This window comes from Chiloscyllium punctatum, chromosome 36 (genome assembly GCF_047496795.1).
Source record: "Chiloscyllium punctatum isolate Juve2018m chromosome 36, sChiPun1.3, whole genome shotgun sequence".
NCBI lineage: Eukaryota > Metazoa > Chordata > Chondrichthyes > Orectolobiformes > Hemiscylliidae > Chiloscyllium > Chiloscyllium punctatum.
The window spans coordinates 30,681,924-30,705,524 of NC_092774.1; the positions used below are offsets into that span (position 1 = coordinate 30,681,924).

The 23,601-nt window shown below is 46.3% G+C and overlaps 2 long non-coding RNA genes across 2 annotated transcripts; one reads left to right on the forward strand and one right to left on the reverse strand.

Moving 5' to 3' along the window:
- Positions 1-11,499: 11,499 nt before the first annotated feature.
- LOC140460951 (uncharacterized) lies at positions 11,500-17,599 on the forward strand. Its single transcript, XR_011954412.1, has 2 exons — positions 11,500-11,920; positions 13,836-17,599. It is a non-coding gene; the product is annotated as an uncharacterized lncRNA (long non-coding RNA).
- On the reverse strand, positions 17,362-22,439 carry LOC140460959 (uncharacterized). Its single transcript, XR_011954422.1, has 3 exons — positions 22,129-22,439; positions 20,301-20,881; positions 17,362-17,790 (listed from the first exon to the last, which is right to left on the reverse strand). It is a non-coding gene; the product is annotated as an uncharacterized lncRNA (long non-coding RNA).
- Positions 22,440-23,601: the final 1,162 nt, after the last annotated feature.

Sequence of the window (23,601 nt, forward strand, 5' to 3'; positions counted from 1 at the left end):
AGAAAAGACAGTGAAAAACTGTTCACCATGGTAACAGCATTGAGAATAAGATTGCAGATTTCAACTCCATTACAAGGAAGAAAATGTAATGTGAGAAAGAAATTTCACACAGTGAGTAAATAGATCTGGAAGACATCGCATGGAGCAGTTGTTGAAGCAGAATCAGTTAAGAGCATTGGAAAATTATTTGATGACAAGCATTGTACCGGTTTCCAAGGAAACGTCAGGAAAATGGCACAACGTCAGAAAGCTCATTTAGAGAGCTGCATGGACACGATGGGCTGAATGGCCTGCTTCTGTGATTTAGTAATTCAGTGGTTCATAATTGCTTATCAGGTCTTCGTCAGTTGTGAATATCAAGCGAACATCTGCTATTTTGTATGGTCAGACAGATCGATGTTTTATAACTGAAGGGATTGGGACTAGGACCCCAGGTATTCACAGTATGTGTCAATGATTTAGATGAGGGAACTAATTGGAATATGTCACAAATTGCAGATGACACGAAGCTGGGTGGAAGGGTGAGCTGTGAGGAGGATACAATGTTATTTGGACAGTCTGAGTGAGTGGGCAAATGTTTGTCAGATGCAGTTAGTGTGGATAAACATGAGGTTATCCACTTTTCTAGCAAAAATAGAAAAGCAAATTATTTGAATAACTGTAACCTGGGAGATGGGAAGGTTCACGAAGAACTAATCCAAGATGGAGGACCGGAAAATTTGTGGCTGTAAGAGCTGCTCCTTTGTTGAGGTGTTTTCAGTGTTGGAGGCGATTTCCTTGAATTCCAGGAGCAGCAATTAATGTTTTATATGCTGATGCATTGTTTTGGAACTTTAGAGTAAAAAAATCAAGACAACAGCAATTTCAAAATGGAGAAAGACAGCCAAAGGCAGCAAGCACATGGTCTGTAAGGGAGAGAGAGAGAGAGAGAGAGAGAGAGAAAGAAACGTATACTACTAATGGATACAGCAGTGAATCTGCATAGTTCCTGCCTTTGCTGTTTGAAATCATGTATCTCTGGACATCTTGGAAAAATTAACAAACACCAAAATTCACAGCTGATCTTGGAGGAACATGTGCAGGAGAGCTCACAGCACAGGAACAGATTACTGCAGAGTTTTTAACGTGTAACCTTCCCGTAAGTCTGCAGCAGTGAATAGAGTGGGTTCTTTCTTGACTATATGTTTTGAGATTTTAGAAGTTCACCAGCGAGTCCACAATAGGGAATGGCTAATCACCTGCTCCAGGCACAGGAAGGGATTCAATTCTTCCAGCCTGCAGACGCACTAGCGGGTCCACACCAGGCACAGCATGCTCACCTGCTCTCAGTGCGGGAAGGGCATCAACCCCTCCTCCCACCTGCGGAGGCACCAGTGAGTTCATGTGCCATCACAGGGTGATTGAAGGAACAAGGGCCGAGTGCCATTATCGACTGGACTATCAACCCAGTTCTGGGGACTCCTCGGGACTCCTGGGTTTAAATCCCACCACAGCAGATGGCGGAATTGGAATTCAGTCAGAAATCTGGAGTTTAGAATCTAATGATGAAATCATTTTCTGGGGAAAGAAAACCCTGTGATTCACTCATGTTAGAGTCTGTCTGCAACCCAACCTTGAGTCAGATTGGTTCTGTTTCCAAAGTAGGGATTTATAACATGACACATGGATTGACTGCCTGAAGATTGTGTGCTTTTTGAGCAAAATATAATGTACCTGCAAATAAAATTCTGCAATTACAATTTCACCCCATAACCTGATGTGTGTGCATGCATGAGAGCATGTGTTTTTGTGCATAAGAGCATGTGTTTGCATTCGACCATGCTTGGTAACGTATGGGAGTAATGGGGTACAAGTCTGTGTGAGTGGGGTCACTTGTAGTGTGACATGAAACCAAGGTCCCTGTTGAGGCCATCCTCATGGGTTCCGTACTTGGCTATCAGTTATACAACACACATTGGAGAGGGCAGGGTGGGGCCTGTCTTTCAATTTGCAGAAGGTGGGAGGCTCTGGATGCTGTGACCAAGGGCAAACACATCCTGGAGGACATTCGTTCAGAGAGATGGAGCTGGAAGCCAGGCTGCAGACATGTTGAGGGTAAAGTGGGAAAGTTAACCAGACACTTTATTCTGGGAGACGGTCATTCCCTTCTGGAGAGAGCCTTTTGTTTACATCAGTGGACAGGGTCAGGAGGGTGTAAATGCAGGTCTGGCAGGTAAAGGTGATCTGAGAGAGGGCTGCAGGTGGTAGGAGCTAACTGGTTGGGCAGTGGGAGTAAAAACAACATTGGGGAGGGGGAGGTGGTGGTAAGGGACAGAACAGTAACAGGGATGGTCTCCGTTCTCTGCAGTTGTCAGCAGGAGCACAGATGGCATTGGTGTCTGTTTGGTGCCAGGATTTAGGAACCGATGTGCTCAGGGCTGGAGAAGGTTGCAGTGGATGTGGTCCAACAATGTCAGGAGGAGAGAGCCTCTGCTGAGGGCACATGAGAAGTTAGAAACTACTAGGACAAAGGAGAACATCAAAGCTCTGGGCGGCACGGTGGCTCAGTGGTTTGTACCACTGACTCACAATGTCAAGGACCTGGGTTCAGTCCCACTCTTGAGCAGCTGTCTGTGTGGACTTTAACACGTTCTCACCCTTCTGTCTGCGTGAGTTAACTCTGGGTGCAGTTCAGGGTGGATCGGCCGTGCTAAAGTGTCCACATATGTGCAACTGAGGGTTGGTTAACCATGGGGAACTGCAGGAAAAATGGGTGGGTCTGGATGGGATACTGTTTGGAAGGTCAGTCTGAACTTTATGGGCCAAATGGCCTTGCGGGATTATATGATTCTACTGCATTAGCCAAGCATCTATTGAGAAACAATTGCCTCAGGTCTGCTGTGGGTGGAGTGCGTTCCAATCCATGAGACACTGACACCAGTCCTGACGAAGGTGGGATTTGTACTGTCAGTCTCCCAAACTTTTGGTCCTCGTCCACTCTCTCTCCTCACAGTCTGTACCCACTCTGTGCTCAGTCTTCTTCTCTCTCTTCCCCTCATTTTCTGCACCCCACCCTTTGTCCCTTGTCATTTTCTCTCTCTCTCTCTCTACCCCCACTCCCCTGTCCATTCTCCCTCCCTTCTATCATTCCATACTTTCTCATTCCCTCTTTGATTGCAGTATCACTTTCTCAGGAAAGAGAGAGAATCGATAGTGATGACTCTACCTGGAAGACAGGGGTGCGCAAGAAATGGCTGATCTTTAAAATTAAGAACAGCTAAAATGATATATTCAGAAACATTGTTAACATCTAAAAGCATATTAATTTATTTTTTAAAAAGCTGCAGTCATGTTTCTGAAATTTGCATTAAAATAGACGCATAGAGTCATACAGCACAGAAACAGATCCTTCAGTCCAACTCGCCCATCCCCTCCAGATCTCCTAAATTGATCCAGTGACCCATTTGACAGCATTTCGCCCATATCTCTCTCACACCTTCCTATTCAGATACCCATCCTGACCCTGATGCCTTTCAAATGTTGTAATTGTACCAGCCTCCACCACTTCCTCTGGGCAGCTCATTCCATACACACACCACACTCTACATGAAAGTTACCCCTTAGGACCGTTTTAAATCTTTCCCCTCTCACCCTAAACCTATGCCGTCTAGTTTTGGACTTCCTCTACCCTGGGGTAGACATACAAAGCCGGACGAAATTCAAAAGGAATAAAATGTCGAGCCACAGGGAAAAATAAAATTGTGGCTGCAGCTTTTTTTTCTCCTTTTGACATTTGGACACTTAAAATCTGTCAGTAACGCCAGCACCCCCACAGAGCGTACTGCGCATGCTTCTCGGTGTCCGCGACAACTGCGCATGTACTGCGGTGTCAGCAACAACTGCGCATGTACTGCGGTGTCAGCAAAAGCACTGAGCATGCTCGTCGCTGTCCGCGTAAACGGCTCTTGACTTCCTTCTGAAGGACCAATGGTGAGACCCGGAGGACCGGAAGGAGCCTGGTCCTCCTGCCATTCAGAGCCGCCTCTTTGTCTGAATGCGGAAGTTGGGTCGTGAGTTTCTCAAGATGCGGTTGTCTCTCTCTTTGAATGAAGATTGAGCTTCACCCCAGACTGCAACTCTCTCCAACATCTGTGGGTACGGCACTGTCTTTTCTCACCCACTTTTTCATTTCTTTTTCGTTCTGGGATTCAGTTGCTGACTTGCACGAAAAAGAAAGGGAGTGAATCCAGGGAGGGGACAGACTTTGGAAAAGTTGGTCCACGTCTGTGTCTCAATTGGCAAACGCACAACAAATGCAGTACCACAATGTAAAGTTAAAGCCTATTGCTTTAAAAAAAAGTAGAAAGGAGGTGCATGGTTTAAATGATAATATATTGGTATGTGGAGAAAGTGAGGACTGCAGATGCTGGAGATCAGAGTCAAGTGTGGTGCTTGAAAAGCATAGCAGGTCAGGCAGCATCCGAGGAGCAGGAGAGTCGATGTTTTGGGCACGAGCCCTTCATCAGGAGTGATGTGTGGATGTACAAAGGGTCCTCAGCGTCCTTCTGCACCAATTGTCAGACAGGTGCAGCAAGCAGTCAGCAAGGCAATAGGAATTGAGTTCAAAAATGGGGTTGACTTCCTGCAATTGGGGTGGGGTGGTCATCTGACTTTTGAACAACAAAGAAGTGGATGGTTATGGGGAAGGCAAGAAAATGGTTTTGAGACCATTACAGAATCATACAGCACAGAAATAGAACCTTCAGTCCAACTAGTCCATGCAATGTTCGCAAACTAAACTAATCCCATCTGCCAGTGTTTGGCCCATATCCCTCTGTCATGAAGCTGGTCCTTTTTCTAAAAGCTGGTCCTTCTTCTCAAGGATACCGTGTCCTTGGTTTTTTTTCAGAGTGGTGGTAAAACGGCCCCAGACTCCAAAATGGATGGTTTTTTTACAGAAATGAAAAGGGTATCGGTTGGCTTTTTTGTTTACATGTCAACAGATGAGACTTTAGGCCCAAGCTTTTATGTTTTCGAAGTGACCAGCATAATGAAAGACAAGTGATCTGTTGTGAAAGCTGAGGCCTTGTTTGAGTGAGTTCAGCAGTGGACTGTGTGGAGAAAGGAACAACATAATTAAGTCTAGTTTAGATCGACTGAGTTCTGTGAGTATTCTATATTCTGTTCTTTGTGTTTCATTCGGTATTCTTGTGAATACATTTATCTGTTTTAAATCCTGGTAGTCAACCTAGCTAACTTTGGGTAATTTTCACTGTGCACTTACTGAAACAAATAGCAAAGTTATGGTCTGCGCTGCCTGCTTAAGAATGTTTTGAGTGGTCTGGCGTAGTCCATAACACCTCCAAACCTTTCCCATTCATGTCCTTATCCAAATGTCTTTTCAACGTTGTAACTGTACCTGCATCCCCGCTTCCTCTGGACATTCATTCCACATACGGACCATTCTCTATGGGAAAACAAAGGTGTCCCTCCTGTCTTTTTAAAATCTTTCTCCACTCACCTTCAAAATTTGCTCCCTAACCTTGAAGCCCCCACTCTAAGGAAAGGAGACCCATCATTCACCTCATCTATACCCCTCATGACTTTATAAAGCTTGATAAGATCACCTCTCAACCTCCTATGCTCCAGTGAAAAAGGTCCCAGCCTATCCACCAAGATGTAGGTATATTCATATCCAGTTCAATGTTGGTGCAGGCTTGAAAGACCAAATGGCCTACTCCTGCTCCCAGTTCTCTCTCACTATGTCCAGGACAACAAGAGACCATAAGACCAAGGAGCAGAAATTAGGCCATTCAGCCAATCAGGTCTGCTCCACCATTCAATCATGGCTGACAAGTTTCTCAACCCCATTCTCTTGCTTTCTCCCCGCAACCCTCAATATCCTTGATACACAAGAACCTATTTATCTCTGTCTTGAATATACTCAGTGACTTGCCCAACACAGTCTCTGTGGCAATGAATTCCATAGGTTTCGCACTCTCTGGCTACAAAGGTTTCCCCTTTATCTGCGTTCTAAAAGGTCTTCCCTTTACTCTAAGGCTGTGCCCTTCGGACCCAGTCTCTCCTACCAATGGAAACATCTCCCCAGCATCCACCCTGTCCAGGCGAATCAGTATTCTGTATGATTCAATTAGATCCCCCTAGCGTGGGCTGTAAATCAGCGTAAACCAGACCCTTCAGGATGAGGTACAGCATGGATTAGGTTCAGCAAAGTGAGAATGGAGGGAGAAAGTGGGGATGGAGATGTTCAGCATCTAGGAAATAAGAGAGGAAAGAAAGTTCAATCTAAATTAGAATTGAATGGATGGGCTGATGGGTCGAGGAGTGGCAGATAAAGTTTCATTTAGATAAATGTGAGGTGTTGCATCTTGGAAAGGCACATCGAGGCAGGATTTACACACTTAATGGTAAGGCCATGGAGAGTATTCCTGCATCAAGAGACCATGGAGTGCAGATTTGTAGTTCTGTGAAAGTGCAGTCACAGGTAGACACGGTAGTGAAGAAAGCGTTTGGTGGCGCTTGCCTTTATTGATCAGAGCATTGAGTACAGGAGTTGGGAGTTATGTTATGGCTGTACATGACATTAGTTAGGCCACTTTTGGAATACTGCATTCAGTTCTGGTCTCCTATGTTAGAAAGATGTTGTGAAACTTTAAAAGAGTTTGGAAATGATTTACAAGGCTGTTGCCAGAGTTGGAGGGTTTGAGTTATAGGGCGAGGCTGAAAAGACTGCGGCTGTTTTCCCTGGAGCGTAGGAGGCTGAGAGATGACCTTATAGAGGTTTATAAGGGGCATGGATAGGAGTCCAAAATGAGGGAGAGAGAAAAAGAAATTTACATTGCAATGAATCTGCACAGTTACTGGACATTGCAGTGCATCTGGGAAAGGTTAATGAACAGCAAAATTCACAGCTGACCATGGAGGAACCTGTGTGGGGGAGCTCACAGAACAGGAACAGAGAAGTGTATAGTCTTTAACGTGTAACTTAGCTGTGTCTGCAGTCGTGAATGGAGTGGATTCTTTCTTGATTATATGTTTTACTGACATCTGTCTCTTGATTAAATATTAAAAATATAAACCACAAGTACTGTGTTAGCCCAGAGCACTTTTTTAGAGCAAAAAGACGGTGCTATTTTCTGGGTCTGTTGATTGTGAAGGAGCAAAGGTGGCCTTTATGAGAGTGATATGCTCTTCCTGTCAGATGTGGGAGATTAGGGAGAGTATCCATGTTACTGGTGATTATGTCTGCAGTAAATGTGTTTGCTTGCAAATCCTATTGGATCGCGTGGATAAGTTGCAGCGACAGTTCGAGGTAATGAGGAATTTACAAGACCTGGGGGTATGATGGTTTGGTAATGATAGGCAGGGAGAAAAGCCGCAGCTATAATCAGAGAGATGGGTTAACTCCAGGAAAGGTAGGCAGGTAGTGCAGGAGTCTTCTGTGGCTGTCCCCATTTCAAACAAGTCTGCTGTTTTGGAAAATGTAGGGGGTGATGGTCTCTCGGGGAATGTAGCACGAACAGCCAAGTTTCTGGTCTCGAGACATGCTCTCATGCAATGAGGGGTACGTCGGGTTCCAAGTGATCAATTGTGATAAGGGGCTCTCTAGTCAGAGGTACAAACTGACGCTTCTGTGGTTAGCAGCGAAAAATCAGAATGGTGTGTCGCCTCCCTGGTGCCAGGATCAAGGATGTCTCCGAGAGGGTGCAGAATGTTCTCAAAAGGGAGAGGGACCGGTTGGAGGTCATTGTACACATTGGAACCACTGACATAGGAAGGGAAAAGGATGCGGTTCTGAAGGGAAAGTGTGGAAAGTCAGGCACGAATTGTTTGTAAAAAAAAAGGTCCTCGAATCTTGGAAAATCTGGATTACTGCCAGTACTACGAGCTAGTGAGAGTTGGAATAGAGAGGATAGATCAGATGAATGCATGGCTAAGGAGTTGGTGCATGGGAGAAGGGTTCACATTTTTGGATCATTGGAATTTCTTCTGGGGTAGATATGACCTGTACAAGAAGGATAGATTGCACCTGAGTATTGGAAGAGTGCTAATATACTGGCTGGGAAATTTGCAAGAGCTGCTCGGGAGGAATTAAACTAGCAAGGTGGGTGCGTGGGGAGGTACCCAGGGAAATAGTGAGGAAAGAGATCAATCTGAGACTGGTACAGTTGGGAAAGGGAGTGAGTCAAACAGTCAGATCAGGAAGAGACAAAGCAGAGAGCAAGGAAGGACTAACAAATTAAACTGCATTTACTTCATTGCAAGAGGACTAACAGGGAAGGCAGTTGAACTCAGGGCATGATTAGGAAGATGGGATATGATATCATAGCAATTACAGAAACGTGGCTCAGGGATGGGCAGGACTGGCAGCTTAATGTTCCAGGATACAAATGCGACAGGAATGGACCCCACCACCCCTACCAGCATTCCAGAGAGGCCATTTCCTTTGCGACTCCCTCGTCAGGTCCATGCGCCCACAACCAGCCCACACCCCACTCCTGGCCCCTTCCCCGCCACCACAGGAAGTGTAAAACATGTGTCCATACCACTCCTCTCACCTCCATCCAAGGGCCCAAAGGATCCTTCCACATCTGACAGAAATTTACCGCGACCTCCACCAGTGTCATCCACTGTATCCATTCCATCCAATGTGGTCTTCTCTCCGTCGGAGAGACAGGATGCCAACTTGTGGATTGTTTCAGAGAACCACTCTGGGACACCCACAAACCCCACCGCCCTGTGGCTGAACACTTCAACTCCCCCTCCCATTCCATCAAGATCATTGAGGTCCTGGGCTGTCTCCATCGCCAAACCCTTACCACCTGACGCCTGGAGGAAGAACACCTCTTATTCCACCTTGGGACCCTGCAACCACATGGGATCAATGTGGAATTCAAAAGTTTCCTCATGTATCCTCCTCCTCTTCCCCCCTCACCTTATCACAGCCCCAAGCCTCCACTCGCCCTCCTGACCTGTCTATCACCTTTCCCATCTATCCGTCCCACCCTCCTTTCCAACCAATCATCTTCATCTGCTTATCGCATTCTCAGCAACCTTCTCCCCAACACCACCCCCCCCTTCCATTTATCTCTCAGCCCTCCCGGCCCACAAGCCTCATTGATGATGAAGGGTTTATGCCCTAAACGTCAATTCTCCTCCTCCTTGGATGCTGCCTGACCTGCTGTGTTTTTCCAGCACCACACTTTCGACTCTGTCCACTGATGTTGTCAGAGATATCGGACCTGCTCCAAACTAATCCACAGTCCAGTTGATGGGACAGGAAACCGCTTCCTTTCTCGAGACAAGTCTCCCGGAGAGAACTTGCTGGCCAACTGATGTACTGAACTTCACAGTGCCCCACTGCTCTCAGTTATCTGGAAGGGGTCCACACATGTGCCTAAGGTGGTGCTCGAGACCTTTAATATCTCTTTGGGATTGATCCCCATTCATTTGAGGCTGTGTAGTCATACAGCCTGGAAACAGACCGTTCAGTACATGAGCCCCAACTAAACTAGTCCCACCAGCCTGCTCCTGGCCCTTTTTCGATAGTCATCGTCATAGAGATGCACAGGACAGAAACAAACCATTTAATCCAACTCATCCATGCTGACCAGATATCCTAATATAATCGTACCGAAGGATGCAGGATTGAGAGTTCTCTTTGGCAAGAGACCTTAACAAGCTGTAGTAATGGACTCAAAAGTATGCGATCATTTTTCATCTCATATTTTAGGGACATGGTAACTAGATTTAGCCTGTCTACAATAATATATATAAAGAGGAGGGGATCATAACACAGGTAATGGAAAAACGAATAAGGAATGGAAGGGGGGGGGGGGAATGGTACCTAAAATACAGTGAAATGGGGGGATTTCATTCAAACCTAATTTCGAGGTATGTATGAAAATATAGAGACTGCAGTACTGAACATGACAGGAAAATGTCCCTTTGAGAAAGTAGCATGTGCAAGAAATCAGACAGATATATATAAAATCTCGACAGTGCAGAAAGAGGCCATTTGTCCCATTGAGCCTGCACTGACACACCAAGGACTATCCCACCCAGGATCACCCCATTCTCCTGCATTTAGTATGACTAATCCACATAACCGACACATCACAGAGCAATTTTGCATGGTCAATCCACCTAACCTGCACCTCTTTGGACTGTGGAAGGAAACCCATGCAGAGAGGGAGAACATGCAAACTCCACACAGACACTCACCTGAGGCTGGAATTGAACCTGGGTCCCTAGTGCTGTGAGGTAGCAATGCCAAGCACTGTGCCACCTCAATATGATATAAAATTTAAACAAATGCTCTAAGCTGCAAATCTGTCCATGTGAAGAATTTACTGCAAATGATTTGAAGCAAGATCCATATGAATTGTGTTTTGGGAGAGATCCAGAACATGTTTCATTAATGATTGAAAATCTTCGACCTTTGGAATGGTCTGCGAGAGAGAGTGTTGGAGTCAGATTCAATTATGGCATTCAAAAGAAACTGAAAAGGAAAGTAATCCGTTTTCGGTGAAGAGTAGCACTGGATACTGTGGTGATTATAATTAGGTCAGTCAGGTGAGTTCCCTTATTGGGGGTGATCGCCTGCTCTTAATATTTCATTTCAATAACCTTTAGGTTCCCAATATCTGTCGGGCGCTTTCTCTGTTCAAGTGTCTACTCGAGTGACTCAGTGTCAAATTTTGTTTATGAATTGTTCCTCTGATATCTCATGAGAGTGGCGATGATATTAACAGTGGTATCTAAATAGTTGTGGGTCACAATGTGCTCAAGTGAGAAAAAATAAACTGACCGTTCTTAAATATTCATTTTTAAACCATGGAAATAAAATTAATGATTGGAAAATATGCAACTTGTCATGTATGAAGAAGATCAGAAATAGGAATGGGAATAGGTAATTGACTGTTGAGATGCTCTGTCTTTCATCACCATCCATGGCTGGTCATTTATCTGAATTCTCTTTCCTGCCCGTTTTGTTTTCCATGTCTTCACCTGATGAAGAGGTTACACTCCAAACGCGTGCGATTTCAAATAGACGTGTTGGACTATAGTTGTGTGACTTATGACTGAAAAAAATTGAGTATGTTATTACACAGACTGGAGCAGTGGGATTTAAACCTGAGCCTCAGGGCTCTATGGGAGACTACAGCTGCATCGCCAAAAAAACCCTCTGTAGTAAATAGGTCCTCTTCTGTTGAATGAGAGGAAACACCTTCCTCCTCAACATGAGACATGACCACTGTACCCCCACAGCCCATTACAGTAAATTGAGTCCATCTCCTGTTGAATGAATGAGTGAGAACACCTTCCTCCTGAACACCTCGAGCCCATTGGAGTAAAGGGGCGGGGACAGTGAAGGGCCTGCGAACCTCTCCACCAATCCCAAAGGCTGCGGTCGATGCGGACGAATCGGAGAGCGACATTCCGGGTTGTGGCTTCCTTTTTGACTGCAACGCCGGCCGCCATTGGTCAGGTAGAGTACGGTGCGTTCTGATTGGAGGGGGCGCGGATGACGCGCGTCACAGAAGGAGGAGACGGAATGAAGAAGAAAAACAAAGATGGCGGCGCGAGGCTGCGGTTTTCTCATCGACTCAGCGGGCGGTTTCTGACGGAGGGAGGGGGGCAGACAGGCATCGTTTACCTCAGAAAATACCTTTAAAATACATTTCAAAATAAAGACGGAACTTTTCAAACAATTTCCGGGGCCCGGGAAGGGGGAGGTGACGGTTACCGGGTGAACGAGAAAACAAATTAAAAATGTCGGCGGTGGAGGAGAGAGAGCCGGCGCCCGCGGCTTCTTCGGCGGCGGCCGGAGCCCAGGAGCTCAACAACCCCCCGGAGCTGGAGGAAGGTCCGAGCTCCAAGAAGCGGGGGGTCCGGCTGGAGGCTGGATTTGCTCAAGGCTTGTATCTATTAACTTATTTAAATGGTACCTACTGTATGGGGCTATGGTTTACATTAAAACCGGAGGATCATGTCAGAGTGTTTGTTTATATTTAGCAGTTGTAGTTGGTAAAATACACTCCCTGGAGGAGCACCTTCTACGATGCTGCATTTCTTACCTTCTGCCCTTCCCCCATTTGTTATCTCACATCTTGAATTTTGCATTATTTTATGGTCAAATTTAATTTCATATTAATGAGACTTGGTATTGAATGTGTATTAATTTGTTTGTTGGATTATTGTAAGAAAAAAATAATGGTGTCATGTCATTTCTGATGTCAGTTTGACATTGAATGTGCAGATGTGAATATCAGTAAATTGTGAAACTAAATCAAGAACTTGTGGTTCTAACAAAAAAGCAGTTCACTGATATTAATGGCATTGTCTCATTTGAGAATGATGACTTGAGTCTGACGAACAAACCGTTTCATGTAGTCACCCAATTTAATTAAAATTTTCTTTAACTTAATTAAAGAAAATAACTCTGGCAGGCTAAGATTTGTACAATTTGTTTATAAGATTAATTTATATGTCCATTGCTCTCGATGTGGTCTCTGCCACCTTGGGGAGACTGGGCGCCAACTTGCAGAACATTTCAGAAACAGCTCTGGGACGCAAAAACTAAACAACCCCACCGCCTTGTGGCTGAACGCTTTAACTCCCCCTCACAATCCGTCAAGTACATGCAAGTACTCTGCTGCCTCCCCCTCCAAGCACTGGCTACCTGGCGCTTGTAGGAAGAACACCTCGTCTTCTGCCTTGGGACCCACTAACTACATAGGATCAATATAGATTTCACCAGTATTTTTATTTCCCCTCCCATCCACCCCCACACCACACACCTTGTCCCAGATTCAGAGTTGAAAAATCTGGAAAAATGCCGAGAGGCCATACCTCTAGGAATTCCCTGGCTGTTCTCTGGCATGGCACTCATCCACAGATTCTATCAACAAACACATTGACCTGGACACAATATACCGGCCACTGCAGTGGACAGTTGGAACTGACAACCGGAAGCGGCAGAGACAAACCACTACAAATACCGGAGGAAAGATCACAGAAGCACTTCACTGGAGGCTCCCAAGCACTGAGGAAATCACCTAGACATGGGATGAAACGTCTCCAACACAAATTCCCAGCTCGGCGAACAGAACCACAACAACGAGCACCCGAGAAGGCATGGTCCTTCTCTGACTTACCATCCCTTTGAATATGAGGGGAAATACACCCCTTTAATTGTAACATTCAGGAAAGATGCCTTACTTCAATAAAAATGTGCTGTGCTCAAATATGTTTGGACAGAGAAAGGGAATCGCAGTCTGGGGTGAAGCTCAATCTTCATTCAGAGAGAGACAGGAGCAGCAGTAGCTTCAGAAGTTCATTGTCCAACTTGTGCATTCAGACAATGGGGGGCTCTTCTGGGCAAAATCTGGGAGTGAAGCAATGTCTCCCCCTTTCCATTCCTTCTCCTGGGAGGGAGAGAGAATGGGGGAAGCACTGTTCACTTGCAGCAACGGGAGGCAGAGAGTATGAATCCAAGCAGGGAGCACACTCTGCAAATTTGAGGGAATGTTTATGGCTCTAAAAGCCTGATTTGCAGTTGTTTCTGAGCTCATAATATTGTACTGCAGAATATTGTATATCTTCAGTAAGAACGTCAATACCGCATGATAGATGTCAATTTAGCAACTTGAGTGACCTCTTCATGGAGTATGCAATCCACCACATTACCCTGCTGTATACATTTACATATACATCAGCACAAAGATCTTGGGTATTAAGAGAGGAAAGAATGTTCCACAGAAACTAGAATTGTGTGTTTTGATTTTCTATTGTGGACTGACAGCGATGACCTTTGCAATCTCTTTCCACAGGAATATTACAAGAGAAGAATTTGGAGGCAGAAATCTCAGACCAAACATCACATCAAAGTCTGACAGTCGATTGATTCACCAGGACTTGGATATTGATGGCCTTGAAAACAAAGGGGAGAAGGTCTGCCTGCTTTGTTAGGTTTTAGACGTCAGTGTGACTGGAAACTCAGAGTCTCACATACCCACACACCAGAGTAGTGACTGGAACATGCTTTACAGACTGAATGAGAGTCCTCCAGTTTTCAGCGGGTTCACCAGTAACACCACACACATGCTGTAAGAGTGAGCGAGTTTCAACTGACTTGTTGAACCTGGAGAAATATGAGGACACCTGCACCATGGAGAAATCATGAAAATGTAGGAACGGTTTTCCTTCCCCGCCTGCGCGATATTCATCAGCATTTGCACACCGGGCAGCGGCCATTCACCTGCATTCAGCACGGGAAAGGCTTCACTCAGTCGCATCACCTCTTGGTCCACACCGGGGAGAAACTGCTCATCTGCCCTGTATGCTGAAGCAGATGAAGGACATTTTTTATCCTGGATGGAGCATTCTGCAGGTATACCTGAAATAGATACATTTGTCTCTATCCCATTGAGTCTCCAGCACAGAACCAGGCCAAGCTGCTCAATTGGTCTCTGTGTTTATTCTCCACCTGAGCCTCCATCCACCCCTCTTCATTGCCCCCCATCTCCCCTCCATCAGCATAAAGGTATCCCTCACTTTTCCAAAGTTCGCTTTCCACTACTTCACTTTTACAAAAGACCTACATTAATACCTGCTCCCACAAACCGAAAGAAATCTGAAGAGGATTGTCGTTTTTACAAAGAAAGGCATAATACAAATTAACTCATGGTAATTGCTTCTTCGATTTAGGCCATTTCGGCTTATGAAAGGAACACTCGACTTTCAAATAGTGGGGGAAAGCTGTATCAATACAATACAGCACAGTCTCAGGCCTGTCTCACTTGGTTTCGGCACACACACACCCTCAAGCCTGTGATAATTCTTAATCCTTACTTAGACCTGCTATTTATTGCCCATGTGTGGTTTCTGTTCCTCTGTTCACCTCCCGTTCATGTGTCTATCAAGATACACCTTAAACATTGTTAAGGTGCCTGCTTCCACTACCTGCACTGGCAGTGCGTTCCAGGAACCCCCACCACCCTTCTGTGTGATTCCCCACCCCCACCACCTCTTCCCCCAAACAGTCCCCTGCTCACTTTGAACCTGTGCCCTCTTTTAGTTGACCTTTCCACTTTGGAGAGGAAAAAAAACGCCTCTGACTATCACAGAATCCCTCCAGCGTGGAAACAGACCATTCATCCCAACAAGTCAACACCGGCCCTCTAAAGATTAACGCATGGAGACCCGTTCCCTTACCCCTATTATCTACATTTACTCCTGACTAATGCACCGAACTTACACATCCCTGAACAATGGGGCAATTTACACACAGACAATCCAACTTAACCTGCCTCTCCCTGGACACCATGGGTAATTTAGCATCGCTAATCCACCCTAACTGATACATGTTTGGATTGTAGGAGGAAGCCGGAGCAGCCAGAGGAAGCCTACGCAGACACGGGAGGTGGGGGGTGCAGGGATAATGTGCCAACTCCACACAGCTAGTTGCCTGACACTAAAATGGAACGCAGGTCACTGGCACTATGAGGTGTCAGTGCGAACCGCTGAGCTACCCTGCCACCCCTGTCCAGCCAATCTGTGTCTCTCATCATTTTGTCGAGGTCTCTTTTCAGCCTCTGATTTTCCAAAGAAAACAATCCAGGTTTATGCCTCCTCTGCTCATAACGAGAGCCCTCCAGACGAGGCAATGTCCTGGTGAACCTTGTCTGTATCCTCAGCCAGAGCACCCACATCCGTCCAGTAGCACAGTGACCAGAACTGCACACTATATTCCGAATGTGGCCAGAATAAACAGCTGTAATGTAACTCTTACACTCAAGGAAGCGTGCTGTGTGCCTTCTTGACCACCGTGCCCACCTGCATTACCACTTCCACGGATCTATATGCCCAGACCCCTCTGTATGCCAGTGCTCCTATGTGTTCTGCCATTTCTCATACAATTCTTATATTTCCTGCATCTCTATCGAGCTTCACCTTAACTGTCTTTCTCTCCATCTCTTTCCTCCCCTCCTCACCCCTCCACACATCAGCATACCATAAGACCATAGGAGCAGAAATTAAGCCATTCAGCCCATTGAGTCTGCTTCGCCATTCAATCATGGCTGATACGTTTCTCAACCCCATTCTCCCCGTAATCCTTGATACTCAAGAGCCGAGCTATCTCAGTCTTAAATATACTCAGTAACTTGGCCTCCGCAGCTTTCTGTGGCAGTGTATTCCATAGATTCACCATACTCTGGCTGAAGAAGTTTCTCTCCCCTCTGTTCTAAAGGGTCTTCCCTTGACAGGAAAGCTGAGCCCTCAGGTTCTAGTCTGTCCTACCACTGGAAACATCTTCCCAACATCTACACCGTTCATTATTCTGTAGGTTTCAATTAGATCCCACCCCACCCCCCATCCTTCTGAACCTCATGAAGTCTAAACCTAGAGTCCTCTAATGTTCTTATGTTAAATTTTTCATTCCTGAACCATTCTTTTGAACCACCTCTGAACACGTTCCAGGGCCAGTACATCCTTCCTGAGATATGGGGCCCAAATCTACATACAGTACTCCAATTGTGGCCTGACCGGAGACTTAGAGCCTCAGAAGTACATCCCTGCTTTTATATTCAAGTCTGATCAAAATAAATACCTTCATTGGATTTGCCTTCCTAACCACTGACTCAACCTGCAAGTTTGCCTTGAGAGAATCCTGGAGTAGAACTCCATAGTCTCTTTGCACATCAGATTTCTGAATTTTCTCCCAATAATCCTTCTGTTCCAGAGTAGCAGCAGAGATTTCCAGACACCTCGATTGTTTTCAGGGATACCAAGGGATCTTGGGAATTGCCACTATCGCAGGAGGAGGCAGAGGGGAATGTGGTGTGGTCCTTTAAACTGCAGAACTTTCCAAACTCCGTGAGTCAGCAGGAACTCTTTCTGGACCAAGAAACAAAAGGGCCACTGAGACACTGCGACATCAGAAGACCTCAGAGGCAGAAATTAGGCCATTCAGCTCATTGAATGGTGGAGCTGACTTAATCATTCTTAAGTATCAAGGGTTATGGGGAGAATTGGGTTGAGGAACGTATCACCAATGATTGAATAGTGGGGCAGACTGAATGGCCTAATTTCTGCTCGTTAACCATCCCTGGGAAGAAGGACGCAAAACAACAAACTGTTTCCTGGGACAGATGAGCTAAGCGTTTAATAACCTCATGACAAAAGGACAATTAAGTTTGTCTGTGGAAGGAAGGCCCTGACGTAAAAGGTTTTTTTGCAGGAAAGGCTGTGTCAAACAAACCACAAAACCGAGGATAAGAAGGTTAGCTACAGACCAGAGATCTCCAGAAGTGTGGGGAGGTGGTGTTAGAATCGAAAGAAACATCACATCACAGATTTGAAAGTGAGGAATCTCCACCAGAATTCAACCTCAGAATGATGTAGCAGCAGTACTTGGAAGAAGAATGCTGCATTGAATCCATGAACACTTCCAGAGACATAAACTGTTGGTGGAAACTCAGTTAAATTCAGCCATCAATTGGGAGATAGCCAAGTTGTGAGTGAGGTTGAACTTGGTTACTTGAGTTTTATTTTTGTTGTTACATACAATAAAGTGTAAATCATTGTTTCAGCAGTTAATTGTGTGCAGTTTCTGAGTTCAGAGCCAAATTAAGGCGATTCACCCACAACCACAGTGAGAGGCTGGGATTCATGTTGACTCCATTGCATTCAGCAGTACATCACGTCAATACTCTTATAAAGCGAAGGCTGACAGCACCACCTTTCTCAAACAGAAACACCCAGAGGAGCGTGTCGCCCAATAATCTGTAAAATTAGCATGAAAAGTGGTGTGACCTGCTCTATTGATAAGAATAAATCCCCAACACTTTAAAATCAACAATCAGCAATTTATTTATCCAACTCTCACAGTGAACAAATGAACAAAACTATTAACAAACTGGATACAGGCCAGGAGCAGATGGGTGGCACGAGTTTAGTTGGGGATCATGGACTGGTTGGTCTGAAGGGTCTGTTTCCAGGCTGCATGACTCCATAGCACGGAATGAATGGGGATCCATCCCAAAGATGATAAAGGTTTCAAGCACCACCTTAGGCAAATGTGTGGACTCCCTCCAGATACCTGAGGGCAGTGGGGCACTGTGAGGGTCAGTAGATCAGTCAGCCAGTTCTCTCCAGGAGACTTGTCTCAAGAAAGGTTTCCTGTCCCATCAGCCAGATTATCCAATTTGGATAATATTTGGTCCTCTTTCTCCAACAAAATATGTAGACAGGGCAGTGTCTATAACAACAATGTTATTAAACTTGGAAGAGTGCTGAAGACAAATACAAGGATGTTGCCAGATCTCAAGGGTCTGTGTAAAAGGGAGAGGTTGGACAAGCTAAGATATTTTTATTTAGAGCATTAGAGACTGAGAGAGGCCCTTAGAGAAGTGAAGAGATCGTGAGAGGGTGAATGCACTCAGACTTTTACCCCAGGGTTGGGGATGTGAGGGCTAGAGGGCATCAGTTTAAGGTTCGAGGAAAAAGAATAAAAGGGAATGTGAGGGGCAACTTTATTTATGCAGACGGTGGTAGACATATGGAATAAGATGCCAGCGGAAGTGGTTGAGGTGGGTACATTAACAACATTTAAAAGGCATTTGGACAAATACGTGGATAGGAAAGGTATGGAAGGAAATGGGCCAAGTGCAGGGAAATGGGCTTAGTGTTGATGGACAGTTTGTTCGGCGTGGACCATGTTGGGCCGAAGGGCCTGTCTCCTGCTGTGGGACTCTATGATTCGCATCTCTTTGTCGGTCCGACAGTTTTGAGTTTCCAAATTAACATCTCACTAAATCAGGCCGAATAAAATCCAATCTCATTCGTCAACTCTGATGCAGAGGTGCTGGTGTTGAATTGGGGTGGACAAGGTCAGAAGTCACACGGCACCAGATGAAGTGATGAAGGAGCAGCACTCATGAAAGAGCAATGCTCCTAAAGCTTGTGATTTCAAATAAACTTGTTGCACTGTAACATGGTGTCATGTGACTTCCAACTTCTTCAACCCTGGGTTTGTCTCAAACTTGATGGGATACTTTGTCCAACTTGGCATATTTTATCAGTATCGCTTGAAGGAAATCTTTTTTTAAGATTAGATTCCCTACAGGATGGAAACAGTTCCTTTGGCCCAAAAAGTTCACACTGGCCCTCGCAGAGTAACCCAGCCAGACCCATTCCCTTATCCCTATTCCTCTACATTTACCCCAACTAATGCACCACACCTACACATCCCTGAACACTATGGGACAATTTAGATGGGCCAATCCAAACTAACCTGCACACCTTTAGACTGGGGAAGGAAACCGGAGCACTCAGAGGTAACCCATACAGATGTGGGGGGGGGCATCGTGAAAGCTACACACAGACTGTCATCCCGAGTGTGGATTTGAACCCAGGTCAGCATCGTGAGGCAGTGGTACTAACCACTGCGTCACCATGCCACCCCTGAGCCACATAGGTGGGCTTGCGGGGGGGGGGGGAGATGGTGAGTCCAGCACAAAACAAAAAAAAAACCACTACACCCACTGTCAGAATGGGCAGGAGGTTCAGCCCTGTGGGTGACCCACTGCTGCGTCACTGGTGGAATCTGATTGTTGGATGCACTGGTGCCCCCGCTGGTGCCTCTGCAAGTTGCAGGACAATGTGAACCTCCGCCCGCAGTCGGGGCAGGCAAACGGCTTCTCACCGGTGTGGACCCATTGGTGGGCCAGCAGTTTGGAGGAGCGGGTGAACCCCTTCCCACACTCGGGGCAGCTGAATGGCCTTTCCCTGGTGTGGACCCGCCGGTGGGACAACAGGTCAGAGGAATTGCTGAAGGCCTTCCCGCACTCTGGGCAGCTGAAGGGCCTCTCCCCCGTGTGGACCCGCTGATGGGCCAGCAGGTTGGAGGATTTACTGAAGGTCTTCCCACACTCTGGGCAGCTGAAGGGCCTCTCCCCCGTGTGGACCTGCTGATGGGCCAGCAGGTTGGAGGAATTGCTGAAGGCCTTCCCACACTCTGGGCAGCTGAAGGGCCTCTCCCCCGTGTGGACCCGCCGGTGCCTCAACAGGTTGGAGGAGTCGCTGAAGGCCTTCCCGCATTCGGGGCAGCTGAATGGCCTCTTCCCCCGTGTGGACCCGCCGGTGCTTCAGCAGGTCGGAGGAATTGCTGAAGGCTTTCCCGCACTCGTGGCAACTGAAGAGCCTCTCCCCTGTGTGGAATTGCTGGTGGGTCTGGAGGTTGTCCACCCAAGTGAACCCTTTCCCGCACATGGAACAGTAAGACGTCCTCTCACCAGTGTGTATATGCTGGTGGGCCAGCAGGACACAAGAGCAGGTAAAGCCCTTTGCCCGCTTGGGGCTGGAGAACGGCCTCTTCCCAGTGTGATTGCACTGATGAGCCGCCAGGACAGATGGGACACGGAAGCCCTTCCCACAGTCGCCACACTTCCATGGTTTCTCAACAGGTTGTGTTTCCTCGGGTTTCTCCATGGCCGAAGCTTCAGCTGCACACACACGTGTACAACCCCGCCATGAATTCTTCTTTCCAGGCAGTAGAGTTGTTTCAGGCTCCACACTCAGTGCGCTGCAACAATTGGGTCTTTCAACCAGTGCCCCCGTACTCAAACAGGAACCAAAAAGAAAGCTTTGCTCCTTCTCACAGAATCATAGTTGAAAATTGTTGCGGTCTTGATGGACTGAGTAACTGTCAGACACTGATGTGAAAGGGAGGACTGGAGACGCTGGAGAGTCAGAGCCAAAAACTGCATCGCTGGAAAAGCGCAGCACGGCAAGCAGCATCAGAGAAGCAGGAGAATCAACATTTTGGACATAAGCCCTTTATCTGCTGACTTTGAAACTTCTGTCTTCAGATAGTCTGTAAGAAAAGATTACAAAAGTCATCACTGCCAGTCCGATTAAGAGTGAGATATCAAGGCATTGACACTGACACCAGAGAGAAACTGTACATATAGATGTGGCAAATGTTAGTGGCAAGCCAGAGTGATAGAGATATTAGGCACAGAAACAGACCCTTTAGTCTAATTCATCTGTGCCAACTAGATAACCTAACCTCATCTCGGCCGATTTGCCAGTATTTGGCCCACAGCGTCTAAACCCTTCCTAATCGTATACCCATCCAGATGCCTTTTAATGTCATAATTGTACCAGCACCCACCACTTCCTCTGACAGCTCTTTCCTTAAACACGCCACTTTCTGCATGAAAGACTCATCCCTTAGGTTCCTTTGTTCAGTTCTTTTGCTTGAGCTTCTTACACTGCAATACGCCAACTTCTGTGAACAACCAAACTTTATTAAGTACAGTACAAGCTGTGGAGAAACTCTTAATACTCTTCGCAATGCTGGTACACAACAGTACCAAAAAAAAACCCCTTAAACAAAGTAAAACTGAAACAGAGACTTACAGTTGAAGTTAGAAGGGCAGAAGGAGACAGTGTTAGCAGCTTTTCTCCACATAGACCACTGCTTAACTCACCCAAACGAGACTTCAGCTTTCAGGACTGACCACTCCCCTTTCATTGTCCAGGTCACTTCTAAAACATAAAAGCTTTGGCCTCAAGTCTCATCTGTTCACATAGAACCAAAAATGCCTCCCAATACCGTTTTTCATCTCTGTACTAAACCAGTCGCTCAGAGCCCGGGTCTTTTTACCACCCCTCTGAAAAAAAACCAAGGACACAGCAACCTTGAGAAGAAGGACCAGCTTTTAGTAAAAGGACCAGCTTTGTGACAGAGGGATATAGGCCAAACACTGGCAGGTGGGATTAGATTAATTTGAGAACATAGCATGGAGTAGTTGGACTGAAGAGACTGTTTCTGTGCTGTTTGACTCAGTAACTGGTCTGCAATGGTCTGAAAACCATTTTCTTGCCTTCCCCATAAACATTCAATTCTTTGTTGGTCCAAAATCAGATGAACTCAGCCTTGAATATATTCAATGATCCCATAACTGCAGGAAGACATCCCCACTTCTGGACTCAATTCCTCTTGCTTATATAACACCTGCTTTGCTCATTGCTTGCTGCACATATGACAACTGGCATTGACTGGTATGGAAGGACGCTGAGGCCCCTTTATACACATTCCTGATGAAGGGCTCGCACCTGTAACGCGGACTCTCCGGCTCCTCGGATGCTGCCTCATCTGCTGTGCTTTTCGAGCACCACACTTTTTGACTCTGATCTCCAACATTTGCAGTCCTCACTTTCTCCACATCCCAATATATCACCATTTAAACAATGCATCTCCTTTCTGCTGTTTACCCCCCAACAGGGAATGCTATCACTTCACATCGTGGTACTGCATTTTCCATGAGTTTGCCAACTGAGACACAGACTTGGCCCAACTTTTCCAGAATCTGTCCCCTCCATAAATTGAGATTGTGAGAGAGACAGAGACAATAGAGACGTCTCTGATTACACGCTCCTTCCGGTCCTCCAGGGCTTCCTATTGGCCCAACAAAAGGAGATCACGCGCAGTTTTCACCGACAACCAGGAGCACGCACAGGTTTTGCTGACACCGGCGAACATGCGCAGTGTGTGTTGTCACCGAGGAGCATGCGCAAGACGCTCTGTGAAGTTGCTGGTGTTACTCACAGGTTTTGTGCCCAAATGACAATTGGAGACAAGAAAGGCTGGAGCGACATTTTATATATATCCTGCGACTCGACATTTTATTCCTTTTGCATTTTATTTGACTACTCATCTTTTCCTCAGGATAGGGGACTCCCAAACTGGAGGGCATAGGTTGAAGGTGAGAGGGGAAAGATTTAAAAGGGACCTAAGGAGTAGAAAAGAAGTGTGAAAGTTAATTCCCCTCAAGAAGTGCCCTCTCCAAACCTGCACATCTTTGGATTGTGGGAAGAAACCGGAGCATCCAAAGGAATCCCACGCAGAGAAGGTGCAAACTCCACTCAGACAGTTACTAGAGACTGAGATCAAACCCGGGTCCCTAGCGCTATAAGGCAGCAGTGCCAGCCACTGAGCCTGTTCAGGAAAAGCAGCAATTGATTTATATTAGGGTGAGGGGGGAAAGGATTAAAAGGGACCTAAAGGGCAACTATTTCACGCAGCGGGTGCTGCGTGGATTGAATGAGCTCCGAGAGGAAGTGGTGGAGGCTGGTACAATTACAATATTCAAAAGGCATCTGGATTGGTATATGAACAGGAAGGTTTGGAGGGATATGGGCCAAGAGCTGGCAAATGGGCCTAGATTAATTTAGGATATCCGATTGGCACACCGACCTTCCACACGGCATCCCACCCAGACTCATCCACTTACCCTACAGTCCTGCAGTTCCCCATGGCTAACCCACTCTAACCTGCACATCCCTGGACACTTTAGCACAGCCGATCCATCTGAAACTGCAGATCCTTTGACTGTGGGAGGAAACCGGAGCACCCAGAGGTAACCCATGCTGACAGAAGAGGGAGAACATGCCAAAGTTCACACAGTCACGCGAAGGTGGAATCAAATCGCTTCTAACAATTCTCCCACACCTGCAAAACCCTGAGCACTATGGGTAATTTAGCAGGGCCAATCCACCCTAACCTGGGCAAAGATAAAAATCACATGA